Here is a 22,751-nt window from a genome sequence, read left to right as displayed (position 1 = left end):
GGAGGCTGAGGCAGGAGAATGGCGTGAACCCGGGAGGCGGAGCTTGCAGTGAGCTGAGATCTGGCCACTGCACTCCAGCCTGGGTGACAGAGCAAGACTCCGTCTCAAAAAAAAAAAAAAAAAAAAAAAAAGAATCTAGTTTCATATGATCCTTGTGCAACCAGCTAAGATGTTGAAAAGAACTGGTATGATAAAATTAACTGCTACTTACTAAATATATGGTTTGCATTGTTAGTATATCCATAGGTGTGAGTTTATTTTATGTCTTGGTTATTGATGTTAGTTATTGCTCAGGGGGAAAATGTTTTTCCTCTAACCCCAAGTGCTGCAGTTATAGGTAAAGTTTGGGAAGGTGAATTTGTTTTTGGTGAATTCAGGGGATAAGTAATACATTGAAGAGTTCTGGATATAAAAACCACAGGACAGAGGAGTTTAAACTTGAAAAAAAAAAAAAACTTGAATAAGGAGTCAGAACCTTAAGTTTATCTACTTATCTAATTAACTTTTTTTTTTTTTTGAGATGGAGTCGTGCTCTGTCGCCCAGGCTGGAGTGCAGTGGCGCAATCTCGGCTCACTGCAAGCTCTGCCTCCCGGGTTCACGCCGTTCTCCGGCCTCAGCCTCCCGAGTAGCTGGGACTATAGGCACCCGCCACCACGCCCGGCTAATTTTTTCTATTTTTAGTAGAGACAGGGGTTTCACTGTGTTAACCAGGATGGTCTCGATCTCCTGACCTCGTGATCCGCCCGCCTCAGCCTCCCAAAGTGCTGGGATTACAGGCATGAGCCACTGCGCCCGGCTAATTAATGTATTATTTGAGGTGACTTAGTACAGAGTTTAATCTCTCTTCTTGGGAAATCATTTGATCTCTGGCCTTCCACCCCATGAAAGGCCAAAAACATTATTACTTCTCTGCTCCGTTAGTGTGGATATTTATTTTCATTGGTGTGGCAGCCAGTCCTCAAAATGTTCCCCAATGATTCCTTGCCTGCTAGTACTTACGGCTTGTAGAGTCTTTTCCCACATTATAGTGGGGTTTTTCTGTGTGACTAATAGAATATGGCAAAATAGTGGTATGTCACTTCTGAGGCTAGCTCGTGGAATACATTGTGGCTTCAGCCTTGTACTTTCTCAGATCCTTTACTCTGGGGATAGCAGGCTGCCAGGTTATGTGGGTACTGAGACAGCTCTCCACATAGCAAGGAACTGAGGCCTTCTACCAATGGCCAATGAGAATTTGTAGCCTTCTGTCAATAGCCATGTGAGTGAATCATCTTGGAAATAGATCTGCCCACCCTGGTCAAACTTTCAAGTGACTGTAGCACCTGAGGTTGCTTGAATGTAACCTCATGCGAGACCCTGAGCCAGAACCATCACCTTAGCCACTCTCAGATGCTTGACCCCAGAAACTGTATAAGATAATAAATGCTTGTTGTTTTAAGCTGTTACATTTTGGGGATAATTTGTTATGCTGCAATAGATAACTAATATAGTTGAGAAGATAAAAGCTAGATATCCTTAATTAATTGATTGATTTTATGAGATGGGGTTTTGCTATGTTGCCCACTCTGGTCTTGAACTCCTGGGCTCAAGCAATCTTCCCACCTCAGCCTCCCGATAGCTGGGATTACAGATGCACACCACTGTGCTTGGCTCTCTAGCTTTTTTTTTTTTTTTTTGAGATGGAGTCTTGCTCTGTCACCCAGGCTGGAGTGCAATGGTGTGATCTCAGCTCACTGCAGCCTCTTCCTCCTGGGTTCAAGTGATTCTCCTGCCTCAGCCTCCCAAGTAGCTGTGATTACAGGCACCCACCACCACACCTGGCTAATTTTGGTATTTTTGGTAGAAATGGGATTTCACCATGTTGACCAGGCTAGTCTTGAACTCCTGACCTCATGATCCACTCGCCTCGGCCTCCCAAAGTGCTGGGATTACAGACATGAGCCACTGTGCCCAGCCTCTAGCATTCTTAATTTAAAAGAAATAATAATAAATGGAGATTTTAATTGTGAGATTTGACCCTTATAAGCAATCACACTATATTTATTTGGTCTGTATTCAGTATTTTCATTTGATTAAAAAGAAAACTGAAGAACAGGAAAGTTAAGTGATTTATGTTTTGGAGGAGCTGTTAGTTGCTGAGAATTGAAATATACTTCTATTCTTTTTCCAATTCTCTTTAAAGTATGCCTCTATTCAAACAGATAGAAGTAAAGATGAAATCCAAAATGACACCAGCAAATTTAAAAGAGAGTTATGGTTTGTGCAAACTTTTGTTTAAGGATAAGTTTTCTGAGAGCTACTATTTTAGTATTAAATCATTTCAAGTGGTCTGAGTCATTTTATCTTTACACACAGGTCAGTTATGCCACTTTCAGTTAATAAATGTGGAGGGGGTTCAAGGGATCATTTAACATAGGCCTAGATATGAACATTTTGATCTGTTCAATAGACACTTGTAAAGAGCACCACCACTGGCCAGGGGATACAAAAATAAATAAGATAATAACATCTGTGCTAAAATGTTTATAGGTTAGTGGTAGGGCCGATAATTTCAGTGATGATACAGGTATTTATAGGGTTCAGGTAGAGTATAGAGGAGGTACATCTAACCCAGGGAGAGAGCTCGGGGAGGACAAATTACTTTCTCAAAGACACACACCTGTGTGTGGCATCTTGAATCTGTCTTGGCTGTTTTCTAGAGACCTGGGAGCGGTAGTAACAGGACTGTATGTTGCCTGCCTATTCCCTTTCACGTATTGGTAAGGTACTGTCTATGTTTCTTTATAGAGACTCCATTCTGTGACCTCACTATTCATTGAGATATTATTCAAACTATTTTTTCTTTTTTATTTATAGAGATGGGGTCTCCTTATGTTGCCCAAGTTGGTCTTGAAGTATTGGGCTCAAGCAGTTCTCCCACCTTGGCCTCCCAAAGTGCTGGGATGAGAAAGGTGTGAGCCACTGTGCCTGGCTCAAACTTTTTTTTTTTTTTTAATGACTTTCTCTGTCAGCCAGGATAAGTAGAATGGGACAGAAAGACTAAGAAACAGAAACATTAAAATACAAAACAAAACCCAGGAAGTATAGAAGTGTTGGAAACAAGTCAGGAGGCTGAAATACATAAGGCCAACTGTAAGAATAAAACATTTGGGGTGTGGAATTCTTTAAAAAATGTATTAAACAATTCTTCTTAACGCTTCATCACTTATTTCTAGCTACTAGTCAATAAGCAATTTGTGGCAATGTGCTGGTTTGGCTTCAGGGAAAAATTATACCCATGGATCAATTTGGTAGAGTCTAGAACTTAATTCTATCAGTTTGAACAAGCAAGTTTCAGACATTATACAGCCAAGGAACTTCCAACAGTCTTCCATGAATGAGGCAATCTGAATGAAGAGGCCTTTTATAACTTCATTTTGAGCTCTGCCCACAAATCAAAGGTCAGCGGGGCCTTCAATTCAAAGAGGCTGCAAAATGCCTGGAGATGCTGCTGTGCCAGTGGTTGCTCCTGTGTGACAGGCAGAGGGAAAAAAGAAACAAGGAAGAGGAGACAAAAGGCAAAAAGAGGGAACTAGAAAAAGAAAAGAGGGAGAGAAGGAAAGGAGAAGAAAAAGGAAGAACTAGTAACTATTGTTTGTTGAGCACCGCCAGTCACCACGCTAAGTACTTTGCAAACTTTTTTTTTTTTTTTAAGATTTTTTTTTTTTTTTTTTTTTTTTGAGACGGAGTCTTGCTCTGTCGCCCAGGCTGGAGTGCAGTGGCCGGATCTCAGCTCACTGCAAGCTCCGCCTCCCGGGTTCACGCCATTCTCCTGCCTCAGCCTCCCGAGTAGCTGGGACTACAGGCGCCCGCCACCTCGCCTGGCTAGTTTTTTGTATTTTTAAGTAGAGACAGGGTTTCACCGTATTAGCCAGGATGGTCTCGATCTCCTGACCTCGTGATCCGCCCGTCTCGGCCTCCCAAAGTGCTGGGATTACAGGCTTGAGCCACCGCGCCCGGCCGTACTTTGCAAACTTGATCTCAGTCCTCACGGCAGCCCTGTGAGGTAGTACTGGCAGTACTTTTGTTTCACTGATTAGGATATTGAAGCTAAAAGAAGGTAATTTGTCAAAAGTCATACAGCTAATAAGTAGCAAAACTGGACTTTGAACCCAGGTCTGTCTGCCTTCAAAATCTAACACTCCTCGCTGCAATGCCACAAAGGAAACATGTTCACCTATTAGGGTCTGAGAGAGAACTACCACTGACGATGACTGACTGGGCTCTTCTGTGGCTGGCCCTTGGATTTTTTTTAAGTTTGTAGACAAGTCTTTAACAGGATAAAGATCCCTTAATTGGATTTGCCTGTTATCCAATATTGCACACCACATCACATGCTGTGCTTCAGTTCCCTACATGAATCAGTTAAAACCTTCCCATTTAGTCTAATGAACCCTAATTTCAGACAAAGGTAACTGTCACCTTTTGTTTCATCCTGTGCTTTTATTTTTCAAATACCAGAGCCGACCTCTGAACTCAATCTGCACTTGCCTATTGATGCATAAATATCTATAATATCACAGTAAATTAAATTCTATTTTAAAGGGTTTCTATTTAACAATCTGTCAGAACTTTCACAGCATTTGATTTCTGGTCGCCTCTGTCCAGTGACAGGTTTATCTCAATATGGCTTGATTAATGAAACCTTTTATTTGGTGTAAGCACACCTATTATTACCATAGTCTCTTAATGCTTGCTTAGGCAACATTGAGGTCTGGCAGCAGGGACTCTCAAAACTTCTAGCTTCTTTAGCTCCACCAGAACATCGGGTGCAATTAACAGGCCGGGAGACTGATCCCTGCCTAGTGGGGAGTGTGGTGATGTTAGTGTCAGTTAAATGATACAGCACTCTGTCTCAGAGGCTTGGCCAAACTCTCTTAACCTCTAGGGTTTAAAAAATGTTTCCGACTTAGTGCCAACAAATCCGCCTTTCTCTCCATTGCTACCTTGTCCTTGTATGTCGGTCATTGAGGGGCATAGTGGACGTCTCCCTCGGGAGCCTAGAAATTGCAGTGTGCACTGTGTAGCTGAGAAGTGGGATGCAGTCTAAAATAAAGTAACATATTGAGAAAAAGGGTCTTAATGAAGCCAAGGGGCCAGGCACTAATAGCTCTTAAGAAATAGAAAGGACTTTATGATTGATATTCCACATGCAACCTTTTCAGAAAAGAAGAGTGCAGTTGAATTATGTTTTGTTCCTGACGAGTATTTACCTCGGAGAGAAGCTGCCCTTACTACTGGACTATCTCCTTCATGTCCCACATGCTTCCAAAATCCCGGGGAAATACCTTGGTTTGCACATACACTCAAAATGTTGTCACTCTATTTTACATTGCTATTAAATATTTAATAACATTGAAAGTGAGACATTGAAAATAAAATCTGAAACTTATTTGTGCTGGAGACATTGTCTTCTCTGCAGTTTTCCTGTCTAGTGTTTTCTGTACTGGTAGAACGATTTGCTTCTGCCATATATTACACTGTTTCTTATTTGTACCCCTGGCCCCTGCTGATACTTGAAACAGCTCATACTTTTTTTTAAACATTCTTTTTTTAGTTTGTGGTCATTATGGCTTTAAGTGTAGTAAATTCCACCTGGAGAATTTAACAGTTTGGCTGTTATTTTTCAATGTTCTGAGGTAGGAAAGAGAATACAGTAATATTAATAGGTATGATTCAAGTTTCTAATAAATAGTAAAAAAAATCAGATAAATGAAACAAATGAGTCTGTTATTTAAAAAGAACGTTATGATAGTTAACATTCTGTTAAGACTTGAATATTTAAAGGGAAACTAACCCCTAAAAACATTAGAAAAAAGTATTTTGTTTAGTTGCTGTCCTAGATTATTAATTTGATTACTTGAGTTTGCAGTTTAGTATCGAATATATATGCTTACATAGACCTTAAAGCACAGTTTTTCTTCTGGATTTTTAGTAGTGAAGAGGAAAATATCACAGGAAGTATTTCTTGTAAAGGGGTGACATCAGATTTTTATTATCAGGTTAGTGTTAATAGAATTCCTTGTAATCATACCAGAAAAATAAAATATAGTTTAACTGTACTTTCAAAATTAGATATATGGTTTAAGAATATTCAATAAAGTAAGAAAGTAGAGAAACTAGTTTAATTTAAAATGATGCTGAAAGTTAATCAAATAATTTTCAGTAACATAATTAACTAGTATTTGGATCTTGTGTTCTATTTGAAAAATATGTATATATGACATTTTTCTTCATTAAAAATATTCTTTTGAAAGAAAATACAGAAACCTCTTAATGAGATTCTGAGTGGAGAATTATGATTCTCCAACATGTTTCTCAGGTTTTAGTTTATTTCACATCATGCTTTTTAACCTTCGACAACAAATATTGTTGTACCATGAAGACAGCAAATCTAAACAATTACATATGTAGTCCAAAGGCATACACAAGAAAATCAATATTTGACATCTTTGCAACTCCCTCTTTGCAGTAGCGTTCAATAGCTCTTATTCATTATACACTTATATCTCTTTCAGATTCGCCTTTGTCACTAGAAACCCATTTTTTTTTTCTCCTTTGACTTCCACATAACTTCTTTGCCCTGTACTTTTACAGATGCCTTCTGGCTATAAATACTAATGAAATCTCTTTGCTTAATTCAATTTTGCTGGTACACTTACAGTTATGACCTAACTTTCCCACGAGAGAGACTGATTGAACATTCCACTACCTTATGGATGGGAGCAAACATTCTTACAGAACTGGACTGACAATTTCCATAATTATAGAATTCACAGCCTAATGACCTTAAAAAACAATAAAAAGATCTCTTGTTAATTCCATCTCTGTTACTGACATTCAAGATATTTCATTTTTCACGGGACAACAAATTTACTTTTTTATTTTCCAAAGAGCAGTCTATCCTTTCCCCCCAGATTAAATTTTCTGAATATTGAAGTATCCCATTGAATATTTAGCATTTCTTTGTCTTTTAAAAGTTAGAATATTTATGATCCTTAGAATGAGTTTGACTGATTTATAGCAATCAATTATAAGAGTACGTTTTCAAATAGCCCTTTTAAAAATGAAGAATAGAATAATTAAAAAGATCACAAGTCCTCCCTTGCATATAATTATTTCATTATTTCATTACAGTGCAGAATTATTTTTGCTGACTGTGAGCAATTTTAATTGAGCAAGATCTGTGTTAATATCCAATAGCAAGCAGTTCTTCCTAAGAAATAAGATCATTAATTGCCTAAATTTTATTCAGTACAGTGAGTCTTATGAGTCACATTGCAATATAAACCTAATCACTAGGTAGAGTGGGTACAATACCTTTTCTGTAGTGTAGATATCCTAAAAGCATAACCTGCCTGCTAATTTATTCCTTCAACAGGTTTATTGCCTTATTAAGCATTTGTTTTGTAGAATATTCTTAATCTATCTAGATTATCACAGAAAAACTGTGATAATGAAACATTAAAATTCAGACTTGAAATCTACTAAAGCCAGCCTGAATAATCAAAGCTAAAACACAGCATCTTTGATTCTTTCTAAATACCAAAATGCTCAGCACCTTGGAGTATATTCTGGAAGCTTTTGGCTTACAAATAAAGACTTTGTGAGGTATGGAAATCTTCAGTATAGCAAGATAGCCTGTTATTAAGTGAAGCTAAATTAAATGTTAATAATAGTCATTTTCTTGGAAAAATCTAACATTCATCATAAACGTTATAGTAATCTTGGCATATCTAAATATTTTATATATATCTAAGATATTTTCTTCCCATAAATATTTTACATGTATTTATTGCTATGGGAAGAATGTATAAATTGTGATAAAATTCATCAGAACTACTATCTTAATGACCTAGACTGTTTTGATAAAATGTGAGTGAACATATTAACAAACTTATTTGTCATTATATATATTTTAGTATTGAATATGACGCTGTTGCTGGTCTGACTTAGACCTTAAGTGAAAAGTACAGTATTCTTAGTTTAACTTCTTGTTTGTTTGCTTTTGTGTGTAGTTTTTTTTTTTTTTTTTTTGACACAGGGTCTCACTCTGCTGCCCAGGAGTGCAGTGGTGATCATAGCTCATTGCAACCTGGAACTCCTGGGTTTGGGTGATCCTCCCATCTCAGCCTCCTAAGTAACTAAGACTGCAAGCAGGTGCCACCATGCCTGGCTAATTTTTAAAAAATACAGACAGGGTCTTGCTATGTTGTCCAGGCCGCTTAGTTTCACTTTTGAAAGAGGAAATAAAATACATGAAAAACTCACTGATATTAATTGGTAAATTTGTGTATTCATTTAGCAAATATTTACTCATCACCTTTATGTGTTAGGTATAAGCCTAATGTGCTAAAACTACTTTTCCACACCCTTTCAAGAGAAACATTAGTATTTTTGCCTTCTTTGCTTGGAGTCACGTATGCTCATTTGCTGCTAAAAGGAGAAATTGGCCAGGCACAGTGGTGCAAGCCTGTAATCCTAGCACTTTGGGAGGCTGAGGCAGTAGAATTGCTTGATCCCAGGAGTTTGAGACCAACTTGGGGAACATAGTGAGAATCTGTCTCTACCAAAGAAAAAAAAAAGAGAGAGAGAGAGAGAGAGAAGGATAGAGAGATTGGCCAGCTTGATACTTAACTACCAATTTAGAAGTTATGGAGTTGTTTACAATGATAATTTCTGGATTTCAGTATTTAATGTGTCAGCAATAACTGAAACCTACTGGAACTCTGTAAGAAATGAATTACTGTTGTGAATAGAACCATTTTTGTATTTGGAACTTTTTTACTGGAGATTAAGAATTATGTGTGCTACAGAAGGCAAAACAAACTGTCGCCTATAGGAGTTATTCTTATAGTGAAAGAATTCTAGCATGGTGCGTTGGGAGGGTGATGTGATCTGGAAGAATAAGAACTAGACTATCCAGAGTCCTGGGTTTTGCTACTCCTCTTAACTAGCTATAAGACTTTGGGCATCTTGAAACCTCTCTGAACCTTAGTTCCAGATCTGGAAAATGTGGATCATAATTCTTGCTCTGACACTTTATGGGGATGCTATCATGGTAAATAGTAGCTTCCTCATTTGTAAAGTGAAAGTTTTCAAATTAGAGCAATTCTTAAAGCGGGAGTAGTTCAAGAATCTCCTTGAAACAATGTAGTTTTGTTTTTTTTTTTAAATACATTCATCTGGTCATCTTTCTGGGTATGAGGTCCATAGCTTTTATCAGATTCTCAAATAGGCAAGTGATCCAAAGAAGGTTAAGAAATGCTGAATTAGAGAATCTCTAACATCCTTTCTACTCTTAAATTCAAATTCCATTCTCCATCTCTGAATAATAGATATGAAAGCACTTTGAAAGAGTGCTAAACAAATGCAAAATATCATTCTCCATCTCTCTTTATGGATCTACTCTATGTAAAAGTCATAGCCATACTTGGAATACTGATATTATATTATGTTGAATTGGTTATTGAATAAACATATTGCCTGAGGGAATTCCTTGAATGTAAGGTTCAGTATTAAACCCCTAGGAGAATTAGAGTGTGCCATACAGACTCAGAGAAAATAGAAAATAAATCTAGGTGAGAGTGCAAAAAATGTGTGTGTGTGTGTGTGTGTTTTTCAGATGGTGTCTCGCTCTGTTGCCAGGCTGGAGTGCAGTGGCGTGATCTTGGCTCACTGCAACCTCCCCCTCCTGGGTTCAAGTGATTCTTCTGCCTCAGCCTCCTGAGTAGGTGGGACTACAGGCACATGCCACTACACCCAGCTAATTTTTGTATTTTTAGTAGAGACAGTGTTTCACCATGTTGACCAGGATGATCTCGATCTCATGACCTCATCATCCGCCCTCCTCGGCCTCCCAAACTGCTGGGATTACAGGCGTGAGCCACTGCGACTGGCCACAAAAATATTTTAATATAAGCACAAGTAGTTTGTTGGGCAACATTAAACTATTAATTTAACATTAACTATTAATCAGTATGGGGCTACCGATCTAGTTCTACTCTGGATTATGACAATGGTAGCTGGGCCTCAATTTCCTCTTCTCTAATTCAAAGCTCAGGGTGGGGTGGGTGAAGATTAGGTTAGTGTAGCTGAAAGTGTTCTTAGTCAACTGTATAGTGTTACACAAGAACAAGGCATTCTCTATTCAAAGGATGAAATCCCGCTATTAAGGATTTCCTTATTGGTCGCGGGCAAGGTTGCTGGGGAGGTTGGGGGAAAGACATTGAGGTAGAGTAGTCTTTTTTTTTTTTGAAATTTAAAGAAGAAATTTATTGAAGATCTGAAAAACAATTCCTAAAAGATTGACTTTTCCAGAAAACTAGCTACACAATGCATTGCGTCTATCGTGTTAAAACGTGCATTAGACACAAATACAAAAAACATGAAACAAGTCACCATTCTTCAACAATTTGAGCAAAGATAAAATGCCTAAGTAACAACATGGATGACTTGCAAAGGATTGGCTCTTTACTTTAAGCACCATTAAAAAAAAAAAAAAAAGGAGCACAAATGGATGAGTGTGTTCAGTTCTATACACTGAATTGCAACTTTGGCACTAGGAATCAGAGCATTTTGTCATATAGCATTAACACGTATTATAAAAGTGCGTAGTGTCAAAGGAATAGAACCACCAGCATTCAAAAGCAGCTTTGTCAACTAGGCAATAAAACACTCGACAACCTATCCCTCTGTTGTCCATCATTGAAAACACTGGCAGCAAATTTGAAATGAAAAAAAAAAAAAAGAAAAAAGGAGCTATTACCCCTTTTATTTTCTCTGTTTAAAAATCAAACAGAAAACAAACATCAATTATTACACACTAACATCTTCAAAGCACATCGTTTGTACAAGAGATAGACTAAGAACAAAAACGTGTTTACGGAGATCGAAACATAAGTGAGTGAGAGTGCCTCTCACACAGCTTTCCGATGGTACTCAGGAGGAGCCACTTCATAATCGCTGGCACTAAACAAAGTTGCAGAATTCTTTGCCAGGTACTTTAGGAAATCGTGAAGATAATTGAGTAATAAAGCAAGGCTCTTCTCATCCAGAGGTGCATAGGCCAACATTGCTCCAATTCGTATAAATAATCTGAGGAGATGTGGCGCTCCATACACCTGGGACATGGGTGCATCAGGATGATCTGCAAGAATTTCGGCATACTGTGGTCTCTCAAATTTGTAGAGTAGCTGGGTGCCGAACATTACATTGAAGTGTTCTTTTATCCCTGCCACAACTTCATTAACCGCATTCTCCTTATTATCTGTGTTAGGTAGAGTACTCTTAACCACAGTGAACAAAATCTACTGCATAGAAGTAATGTTTTTCATCTAAGAAATAATTTATCTTTTCTTTCTAGATTTGATTCAGAATAGAGTGAAAAGAACATTTTGTTCCAGTACTTGTTCTCTTTCTTACTAAGGGTGACTCTGAGTTCCTAGATCGAAAGTTAAGATTAGATCTTATACTTTTTTGTTGTTGTTGTTGTTGAGATAGAATCTCGCTCTGTTGCCCAGGCTGGAGTGCAGTGGTACAATCTCAGCTCCCTGCAACCTCTGCCTCCCCGGTTCAAGCGATTCTTCTGCCTCAGCCTCCCGAGTAGCTGGGACTATAGGTGCCCCCCACCACGCCAGACTAATTTTTTGTGTTGCCCAGGCTGGTCTCAAACTTCTGAGCTCAAGTGATCTGCCCGCCTTTGCCTCCCAAAGTGCTAGGATTACAGGCGTGAGCCAACACACCCTGCCAGATCGTATACATTTTAATATCCATAGCCCTATGCCAGGACTCAGTAAAATGTATACATTGAATGCCCTTGGGCTGGTTACTTACTTTCTCTGAGCAATGTTTTCACTATTTGTAGGACTGATAATAATAATAATAATAATAATAGTAATAATAAAACCCTGGCTACCACTGAAGTACGCTGCACCAAGTACTTGACCTATGTTATTTTGTCCCAGCCTAATAACATCCCTGTGAAATATTATTCTCATTTTAAACGTTAGGATTCTGGTGGCACACAGTGGCTCATGCCTGTAATCCCAGCACTTTGGGAGGCCAAGGCGGGTGGATCACCTAAGGTCAGGAGTTCGAGACCAGCTTGGCCAACGTGGCGAAACCCCATCTCTACTAAAAATACAAAAATTAGCCAGGCGTTGTGGCACATGCCTGTAATCCCAGCTACTTGGGAAGCTGAGGCAGGAGAATCACTTGAACCTGGCAGGTGGAGGTTGCAGTGAGCTGAAATCGCACCACTGCACTCCAGCCTGGGTGACAGAGTAGGACTCCATCTCAAAAATAAATAAAATAAAATAAAATAAAATAAAATAAAATAAAGGCTAGGATTCTGGTTGGGTGTGGTGGCTCACGCCTGTAATCTCCACAATTTGGGAGGCGAGGTGTATGGATCACTTGAGGCCAGGAGTTCAAGATCACCCTGGCCAACATGGTGAAACCCCAGCTATACTAAATATACAAAAATTAACTGAGGGTGGTGGCAGGCACCTGTCGTCCCGGATACTTGGGGGGCTGAGGCGGGAGAGTCGCTTGAACCTGGGAGGCAGAGGTTGCAGTGAGCCAAGATCTAGCCATTGTGCTCCAACCTGGGTGACAGTGAGACTGTCTCAAAAAATAAATAAATAAATAAATAAATAAATAAATAAATAGAAATGAAATAATAAAGGTTAAGATTCTGAGGTTCACAGAAGATAAGGGACTTACTTAAGGCTATAACCACCTTATAAATTCATTGGAAAGATAAAATTAGTAATGTACTTGATCCTGCTTTGAAAACCGTTTAGGCTACATAAATGTAATGCTGCTGCTACTCCTCTTTCACTGTGTGTTCCTTTTGTCGGATGATCCAGCTTCAAAGATTTTACTTTATTAACAGCCTTCCCATTGAAAGAAGAAGGTGCTTTGCTAGAAGGTTTACGGTACATTGTGTCCCAGAAGTGCAGATTTGGCGATGACAAGAAATGGTTGTTGCCAGGTCATTTTCGAATCAGCTAGATTTATCTGTTGTGTCATCAAATAGCTCTGCTGTTAGCTGAGAGAAGGAATGAAGAGGAACTATGACTGTTTGATGAATAAGACCCTTTGTAAATATTCTGCTTGGAGCTCCTCTCATTCCCTTACCATTAAAGTAGATTAGTGCCTAGATTAAAATCACAAAAGCCAAGGAATTCAGATCTAAAGTTAAGATTTAAGGTTGGAGTATCAGTGTTAACTTATGAGTGCAAAACCAGGAATCTTGATAGGATCAAGATCATGAGTTTGCTCCAAATCTCTTGGTTTCTGTAGAGCTGAGATTTCTATTCACTATAATATACAAAGTTGAAATACTTTAAAACTTCATAACATAGCAAAGACAGGATTATAATTATAGAATAGGACCATCTCCCAACTTGTCACTGGAGGAATGGTAAAGTCAAATTAGAGTAGAACTACTGATTACTGTGGGGAATTACCTTTTATTTCTGAAAACTGTATTTCTCTTTGGTTTAAAAAATACCCTTTTATGGGGCAGTTTGATTTTGTGCAATGTTTTATGCTTAAAAAATCTAATAGGAGACCTGATGGAGAGATTTGATCATTTATTACCCATCTACACATTTACTAGTAATGATGAAAGATTTGTTGGTTGTCTAGTTTATCTGAGAGAGAGTGATGAGCCGCACCAGAAGAGAGGGTGGGAAATCTGGGCTCAGTGCCCAGGATTTTTCTTTGCTATTTGGATCACTGTGTTTGCTAGAATATTTAATTAATCCCACTCTTGGAGTAATGCTTATTGCTGATGGCCATTGCTGAGCTGAAATATTAAACCATATGTAATATATCTTCAATAAAATTTAGATTTAAAAGTCCCTAAATGATGTATGTGTTTGACAGTCCTTAATGAAAACTGATTAAAGAAATTTCAGAGAATGGATAGGCTTAATAGTAACAATTCTTTTCATTCACGTGAAAGGAAGTTCGGTATTATAAAATGAAACATAAGGAATTAGCACAATGTTTGGGTAGGGCTGTACCAGTTCTTGAATATATAGGTTTTGGTTTTTAGTTTTGTTAAGTATGTGGCTCTTCTACTGTATCTCTGGTGAGGGTCTTTCCTGAGTTATTTAAGACAGTTCTTTTTGGAATACAGTTTAGCCATAGGTAGACCATCAGGGAACTCTGATAATTCTCTTTTGAGTAATTCAATACATGGCATGATTTTCTCTTACTATTGAACCAATGCCTCAGCAAAGGGTTAGAGGATTTCTGCTGTTTGTAGCGAAAATCTTGTGCCAGGAGCATTAACCTTGAAGTTCTATACACTTTGCAGGTCAGGCAATTACCACAGTTATCCTAGTTACTTATTTAAGGATGTGGCAAGGAGAGCCTCAAAAAAATGAACTGATAAATGTGAGTGGAGGGAAAAAAAATCAATTTCTTTTTTTGAAAGGACAGATCTAGAATTGTAATGATGGAAATAATTCTAAGATTCAGTTCAAATAGCTCTTGAACAGGTCAAAACAGGCAAAGGGTCTGATGTATTGGAGTGTATCTGGGTAGTCCAGGGATAGAATATTAGAAATGAGACAGTACTTAAGAATTTGGTCAAATGGAATTGTCTTCAAACTTTGTAACTCCTTGAGTTACCTTGTGCAAACAAACTTTTTTTTTTTTTTTTTTTTTTTTTGAGACCCAGTTTCACTCTTGTTGCCCAGGCTGGAGTGCAATGGTGCGACCTCGGCTCATCACAACCTTGCCTCCCGAGTTCAAGTGATTCTCCTGCCTCAGCCTCTTGAGTATCTGGGATTACAGGCATGCTTCACCATTCCTGGCTAATTTTATGTTTTTAGTAGAGATGGGGTTTCTCCATGTTGGTCAGGCTGGTCTTGAACTCCCAACCTCAAGTGATCTGCCCGCCTCAGCCTCCCGAAGTGCTGAGATTACAGATGTGAGCCACCATGCCTGGCCTACAAACTCTTATATACTTAATATGTAAAACAGATTTGAGGGGAGCTATTCTCCTTGAAGCCAAAGAGCTTGCACCTGTTCATATGCTTCCCCCTTCTTACTTCATTATTAGCACAGTCTGAAAATCAGTCATCTACTTCAACTCTTTCATTTGACATATATGAGCATTTATTTCCAAGAGGAGTAAACTGATTTGTTCAAGGGTGTATAACTAAACAGTGTCAGGGCTTAGTCTCAGACCTGTCCTCTGCTCTGTTACATACTTTCTACTTCAAACACTCTCTGCTTCTTGCAGGGAATTTTGGTAAGACAGTAACCCTCTCTACTAGAATTCTAGGAAAAAGTAATGTAGTCAGGGGTTGCAAAGACAAGTGGGGTATATGGATCATAAACATTATTCCTTAATACCTTCATAAAACAGGCATTTATTGATCATCTATTATGTGCAAGGCACAGCTTGAGGCTACAGAGAAACTACAGAATTCCTGAATGGAAGAAGTCATGTCTTTACTATTCTTTATCTACTATTCTTTCTCCTTAAAAATATGAACAAAGCAATAATTTAGAGAATATGAAACATACACTCACTATAGTGTTTTTGGGTATAGACTCTGGAGTCAGATTACCTAGTTTTGAAGTCTGGCTCTGAAGTTATCTTGGGCAAATCACTTAACTACTTCTCCTCATCCCCCTCCCCACTCCTACTCCCACCTCCTCCTTCTTCTTCCCCTTCTCCTTCCCCTTCTTTCTCCTTCTCCTCCTTCCCCTTGTTTCTCCTCCTCCTTTTCCTCCTCCTCCTCCTCCTCCCCCTCCTCCTCCCCTCCTCCTCCTCCTCCTCCTCCCCCTCCTCCTCCTCCTCCTCCTCCTCCTCCCCCTCCTCCTCATCCTCCTCCTCCTCCTCCTCCTCCCCCCCCCCCTCCTCCTCCTCCTCCTCCTCCCCCTCCTCCTCCTCCTCCTCCTCCTCCCCTCCTCCTCCTCCTCCTCCTCCTCCTCCCCCTTCTTTCTCCTTTGCCTTGTCCTCCTCCTCCTTCTCCTTCTTTTGAGACAGGGTCTTGCTTTGTTGCCCACACTGGAGTGCAGTGTGCAGTCATGGCTCATTGCAACCTCTGCCTCCCAGGCTCAAGTGATCCTCTCATCTCAGCCTCCCAACTAGCTGGGAATACTGGTGCACCCCACCATGCTCAGCTAATTTTTTTTTTTTTTTGTAGAGATGAGGTCTTGCTAGAGATGAGATATTGCCCAGGCTGGTCTTGAACTCCTGGGCTCAAGTGATCCTCCTGTCTTGGCCTCCCAAAGTGCTGGGATTACAGGTGTGAGCCACTATGCCCAGTGAAATTGCTTAACCTCTCATGCCTCAGATTTCTGATCTGTAAAGTAAGAATAATCATGTTACTACATCATAGAATATTTGTGAGAATTAAATTAATATATGCATTCATTTATTATATAAATATCCATTTTTGATATATTAGGATAAATCTTAGCTACTATTATTATGTCTTATGTCACTCATCATGACAATTTGAGAGTCTCCTCTAAATCAGTGTTTGGCTTCTTATGTATATTGTTCAACAAATCATATGGAATTGTATTTTGCATACCTAAGTGACTAAAGCTTTGTCAATTCCATTTGGTAATCTTATTTTAGCAAATGGTTTACACCTATACAGTACATATAATATATATAGTATGATATGCCTCACTCACTCATAAATTTTTTTTTTTTTTGAGATGGAGTCTCGCTCTGTCACCCAGGCTGGAGTGCAGTGGCGTGATCTCTGCTCATTGCAACCTCTGCCTCCTGGGTTCAAGCAATTCTCATGCCTCAGCCTCCCTGGTAGATGGGATCACAGGCGTGCACCACCATGCCCAGCTAGTTTTTTGTGTTTTTAGTAGATATGGGGTTTCCCTATGTTGGCCAGGCTGGTCTTGAACTCCTGGCCTTAAACTCCTGGCCTTAAGTGATCTGTCCACCTCAGCCTCCCAAAGTGCTGAGATTATAGGTGTGAGCCACTTCACCTGGACTTATAAATCTTTTTTTCTGTTGTGTTTTTTTTTTTTTTTAATTTTTTTTTTTTTTGAGACAGAGTCTTGCTCTGTTGCCTGGGCTGGAGTGCAGTGGCCGGATCTCAGCTCACTGCAAGCTCCGCCTCCCGGGTTCACGCCATTCTCCTGCCTCAGCATCTGGAGTAGCTGGGACTACAGGCGCCCGCCACATCGCCTGGCTAGTTTTTTGTATTTTTAGTAGAGACGGGGTTTCACCAAGTTAGCCAGGATGGTCTCGATCTCCTGACCTTGTGATCCGCCGGTCTCGGCCTCCCAAAGTGCTGGGATTACAGGCTTGAGCCACCGCACCCGGCCTTCTGTTGTTTTTTTCACACAGAGTCTTGTTCTGCCACCCAGGCTAAAGTGCAGTAGTGCGATCATAGTTCATTGCAGCCTCGAACCCCTGAGCTGAAGTGATCTTCCCACCTCAGCCTCCTCAGTGTCTGGGACTATAGATGTGTGCCACCATACTTTGCTAATTTTTAAAAATTCTTTGTAAAGTTGGGGCGTTGCTGTGTTTTTCAGCTGGTCTCAAACTCCTGGGCTCAAGTGATCGTCCTGCCTTGGCCTCCCAAAGTGTTGGGATCACAGGTGTGAACCACCACGCCTGGGTCACTCATGACTTTTAAGATGCTTTGTATGTCTCAAATGGGAATCTTGATGATCAGAAATATGTGACATTCACCGGTGATATCCTTAGGCCATCTCTTATTCTTTTCAATACATGTGGTTTCTCCTCAAACAAAAAGTAAGACTTTGGGCATGGACATCATCATATGTGTCTCTTTATGTTTCTAGAGTTCAGGCCTGTAACTTGAGGTGCTTTCTATGTATTTATGTCACAAATTCTATTGTTAGTGGCAACATCTCTTCTCAATTTTAGTTTTTCTTTTCTAATTTTAAACTATCAGCCTAGTTATAATATCTTCTGTACTAATTTTTCTTTGTTCCACTGGATCTAAAGTTAATAAATTTGTTGAACCATGAATAAAAGCAAAAAGCTAGCATAGGTAGGTACAAGCCATATGCATAGCTTTAATGAATAGTCACCGTGACATATGGAGGAGGACTGCCCGATTAATTACTGGGTTTGATGGAGTTGCTGCTCGCCTGCATGAGTTAGTCCAGGGGCCAATTTATAGTGTTAAAATCCTGTGATGGGCTGGTCTGACCGATAAACAAAGTAAATAAATGAACCAAGTTGATTCAGTAGCCCAGATAATTTGCTAGATTAGCATGAAAACATTATATTGCTTTTATTTTTTTGAGGCAGGGTCTCACTCTATCACCCAGGCTGGAGTGCAGTGTGCAGTCATGGCTCACTGAAGTCTCGACCTCTGGGGCTCAAGCAATCCTCCTGCCTCAGCTTCCTGAGTAGCTGGTACCATAGGCACACACCGCCATACCTGACAATGTTTTTAAATTTTGTTTTGTAGCAACAGGGTCTCACTATGTTGCCCAGGCTTGTCTCAAATTCCTGAGCTCAAGTGATCCTCCTGCGTTGGCCTCCCAAAGTGTTGGAGTTATAGGTATGAGCCACTATATCCAGTCAAGAATTACTAATATTACTTAAAATTTGTAGTATATTGGGGCACTGGAAAACAGGCATATCTCCAATAGGACTCTTCAGGTTGTGAGTAACCAAAAATCCACCTCAAACCAGATTGAGCAAAAGGTGAAATCTACTAGCTCAAACAACTGAAAAACTCAGAGGTAAATTTTTCTGACTTTCATTTACACTTGATCTAGGGGGCAACGTCTAGTAAGCTTAACTCTCCTCCATACTGGTATGCCACAAGGAGGCAACATGCCATTTAGCAATCCTATGCCTATATCTTCCCAGGATTCAGCCCAGCAAAAAGTAGAGTGATTCTTGGCGACTACCACATGAGCCTTGGGCATTGGAAGAACTTAGGTCGTAGGTCAACCCCTGAGTCAACAATGTTAGTAGGAAGATTTGATACCCTGATTGGCCAGGACTAAGGCACATAGTCTCTTCCTGGTGGAGCCCTAGAAACTACATGGGAAGGTGATGATTTTCCAAAGGACATTTGAGTAGCTCCCAGAAATAATAAGGAGCAGACAAATATCTATTAGAAGGGAAAATAAAATTCATTTTAGACAAACTAATATCAAAATGCCAGATAAGAAAACAGACATTCTCATATATTATTTCAAGTGGGCTATTTGGGAATATCTACGAAAAATTCAAGTGCACATTTTCTTACACAATTTCACATCAAGAAATTTATCCTACAGATAAATCATACCAGTGTACAAAGATGTTATTTAAAGGAAGATCACTGAAGCATTGACTGTAACAGCAAAACACTGTCCATTGATGTGGAAGTTGTTAAATTATGATACACTTATAGAGGAGAATATTCCACAATTATTTTTAATGAGGTAGATCTATATGTTCTAATATGGAAAGAAGTCTATGATAAATTAAGGGGAAAAAAGCAAATTGCAAGAAAATAGGCAAATATGGCCCTACTTGTATAAATGCATAAAAATATCTGTAAGAATATCCAAAAGTGTTTAACACTGTTTATTGCTGGGGAAGAAATTCTAGGGAGTTAGGAGTGGCAGGAAGAAGACATTTGCTTTTCACTTCATATCCTGTGGGGCTTTAATTTGTTTACCTGAGTGTGCATTACTTTCATTACTTTAAAAAGTCAGTCTAGCCGGGCACGATGGCTCATGCCTATAATCCCAGCACTTTGAGAGGACAAGGCAGGAGGATCACTTGAGCCCAGGAGTTTGAGACTAGTCTGGGCAACATAGAGAGACTCCATCTCTACAAAAAATGGAAAAAAAAAAAAAATCAGCCAGTATGGTGGTGTGTGCCTGTGGTCCCAGCTACTCAGGAGGCGGAAGTGGGACGATGACTTGAGCCTGGGAGATTAAGTCTGCAGTGAGCTGTAAGCATGCCACTGCACTCCAGCCTGAGTGACAGAGTGAGACCGTATCTCAAAATAAATAAATAAATAAATTCCCTTTCATTGAGCACTTGTTATGTTAGTTGTTGTATGGCCTTGGTAAACTCAGTTAATTTCCCTGACCCTCAGTTTCTTTATTTTTCAAGTGAGGGTAATCATATTAATAATATTTGCCTTACATTGTAACTGGGAAATTGCAGAAAAAATATGCTAGATGTTTGAGTGTAGTGGACATTTAGTAAATCATTGCTATTATTCATAGTAATTACTTCTTTTTCTCCTTCCTTCCTTCCTTCCTTCCTTCCTTCCTTCCTTCCTTCCTTCCTTCCCTCCCTCCCTCCCTCTCTCCCTCTCTCCCTCCCTCCTTCCCTCCCTCTCCCTCCCTCCGTCTCTCCCTCCTTCCTCCTTCTTTCCTTTCCTTCCTTCTTCCTTCCTTCCTCCTTCCTTCCTTCCTTTCTTCTTTCTTTCTTTCTTTCTTCTTTCTTTCTTTCTGTCTTTCTCTCTCCTCTCTCTCTTTCTTTCTTTCTTTCTTTCTTTCTCTCTGTTTTTGTTTGAGATAGTCTCACTCTGTCACCCAGGCTAGAGTCTAGAAAGCAGTGGTGCCATCTTGGCTCCCTGCAACCTCCACCTCCCAGGTTCAAGAGATTCTCATGCCTCAGCCTCCCAAGTAGCTGTGACTACAGGCATGTACCACAATACTCAGCTAATTTTTGTATTTTTAGTAGAGACAGGGTTTCACCATGTTGGCCAGGCTGGTCTCAAACTCCTGGCCTCAGGTGATCCTCCTGCCTTGGTCTCCCAAACTGCTGGGATTGCAGGCTTGAGTCACTGTGCCCAACCTATTTTCTTTCCTGTTCTTCCTCTGGAGAAGTAGTCATCAGGCATGACCTCCCATGGGTGCTCACAGGAGATGGTGCCATGCATGTGCAGAACTTCCCAGGCCAAGATCCACCACATTAGACCCACTGAGCGAGCCCCTTGTCATTGCATGCGATGGTGATGATCACGTAGTGTAGAGGAGAATATGTGTGACACAGGGCACACATAGGCAGGTTAACATACAATACCCCTGTGAAAGGTTGGTGGTCAGCCCTGGGATCCGTAACCATCAGAAGACATGGCTCCCAGAAGGCTGCCTGGATCTGGTTAATAAAGTCACCCAGAAATAAGTGTGGCTCCAGTGGCAGCAGCAAACTTCAGCATAGCCTGCTGGCTGGCATTCCTGAAGGATGTGACACTGACAGCAGCTGAATTTCCAAATGGCAACAATGGCACAAGCTGCCAGCCAAAGCTTCTTGCAGGTCCTCTTCAGATTTATGATGTAGATGCCATCACTTTTCCTTTTGTAGTGTATCATCTGGAAGTCAAGGTTGGTGCTACCTAAGTGGATTCCTGCTGGAAGGAACGTGAGGACACTCTCCTCCTTCATCTTCGGGGCAGCAAGGGCTCCAAACATTGTGAAAGTTTCTCTTTAAATTATGACATGCTGTATGGATCTCTGTCTGGGGAGCATGGACAAGTACACCCAAAGTTTGATTGCTAGTATAGCTCATTCTTCTGTGGCTAGAAATCCTGAAGAATAAAATGTTAAGGGAGTTATTATGCTGACTACAACACCCAGGCTTAGGAACTAGTGAGCATAACACCTCAAATTTCTTTCTGGCTCTCATTATGAAAGTCATGATTGTTTCCCTTGCGTCATCCTCTGCATGTGGCTTTTCATCTTACATTCTGGCTTTGCTCCAGGAGACACACTGCCTTATGCCAGGAACCTGGTGGAAAGGTCACCCCCAGAATGGCCAGGCTGGGAAGAGCTCACTTAACAGTGTAGGTCCTTAACTGCATTTCTCCATGCGCCACCTTAATGGCAAATAAGCAAAAGTGAAAAATTCCACAGGGGCCTAAAATTTAGATTTTGGCCTGATAGTATAACTAGAAGGTTTTTTGCTTTGAATTACCATAACTAGGAGTGAGTGAGTTTCTGTCATTCCCCTACCGAATAAAATATTGAATTTTTGATGAATGGTTGTTAAATAGAGTGATCTGGACTTATTCTTTCCAGCCTAGTGAGACCCATCCCAGCCTTTTACAGACAGTTTCTTTAAATATAGCATGAGAAACCTCAGTGTCCTCTGGAGGGTTTTGTAAATGGATGCCAGCCCAGTCTTTATTAAACTGGGCTTATATGTCATATAATTGCCTGTCTTGACGTACCTCTTCCAGGCTTTGCCGGAAGGGTTTGTTAAGGGTTCTTTTCTGCTGTAAATGATGATCCTTGGTGTTTTTCTTGTTGTTTTTGTTGTTTCAACTTTATCTTTTTCTGTGTTGTTCCTGAATTTTTTGAAGTTTCTATCTTTCTCAGTTTGTTTTTTTCCTTTTAAATCTACATAAATGATGTCTACTGATTCCCTTCAATCCAATTCAAAGTCCTATAGCAAACATTTACTGACCACTTACTCTATACAAAGCATGCTCGTGCTGTTTTCCAAAGTTTCAAGATAGTTTTAGAGTTGTAACATCCTATATGGTAGCTATTATCTATATGTGTCTATTTAAATGTAAATTAATTAAAATTTCAGTCACTTTTCTGTACTAGCCATATTTCAAGTGCTCAGTAGCCACATGTGACTAGTGACTACTGTATTAGCTAGTGTGGGTATAGAAAGTTTCCATCACTGTGGAAAGTTCTACTGGACAGTGCTGTTACAGTGCATCAGTTATTTAGAACTACAACTCACTACCTGTCTTTCATT

At 39.8% G+C, this 22,751-nt stretch overlaps 1 pseudogene; it reads right to left on the bottom strand.

The window, feature by feature from the left end:
- Positions 1-10,959: 10,959 nt before the first annotated feature.
- Positions 10,960-21,454, bottom strand: LOC117093501 (annotated as a pseudogene).
- Positions 21,455-22,751: the final 1,297 nt, after the last annotated feature.

The sequence above is a fragment of the Trachypithecus francoisi genome, unplaced genomic scaffold (assembly GCF_009764315.1).
Source record: "Trachypithecus francoisi isolate TF-2019V2 unplaced genomic scaffold, Tfra_2.0 Lachesis_group12, whole genome shotgun sequence".
Taxonomy (NCBI): Eukaryota; Metazoa; Chordata; class Mammalia; order Primates; family Cercopithecidae; genus Trachypithecus; species Trachypithecus francoisi.
Note: the sequence above shows the minus strand (reverse complement) of the source record. Positions and strands in the feature narration are given on the sequence as shown.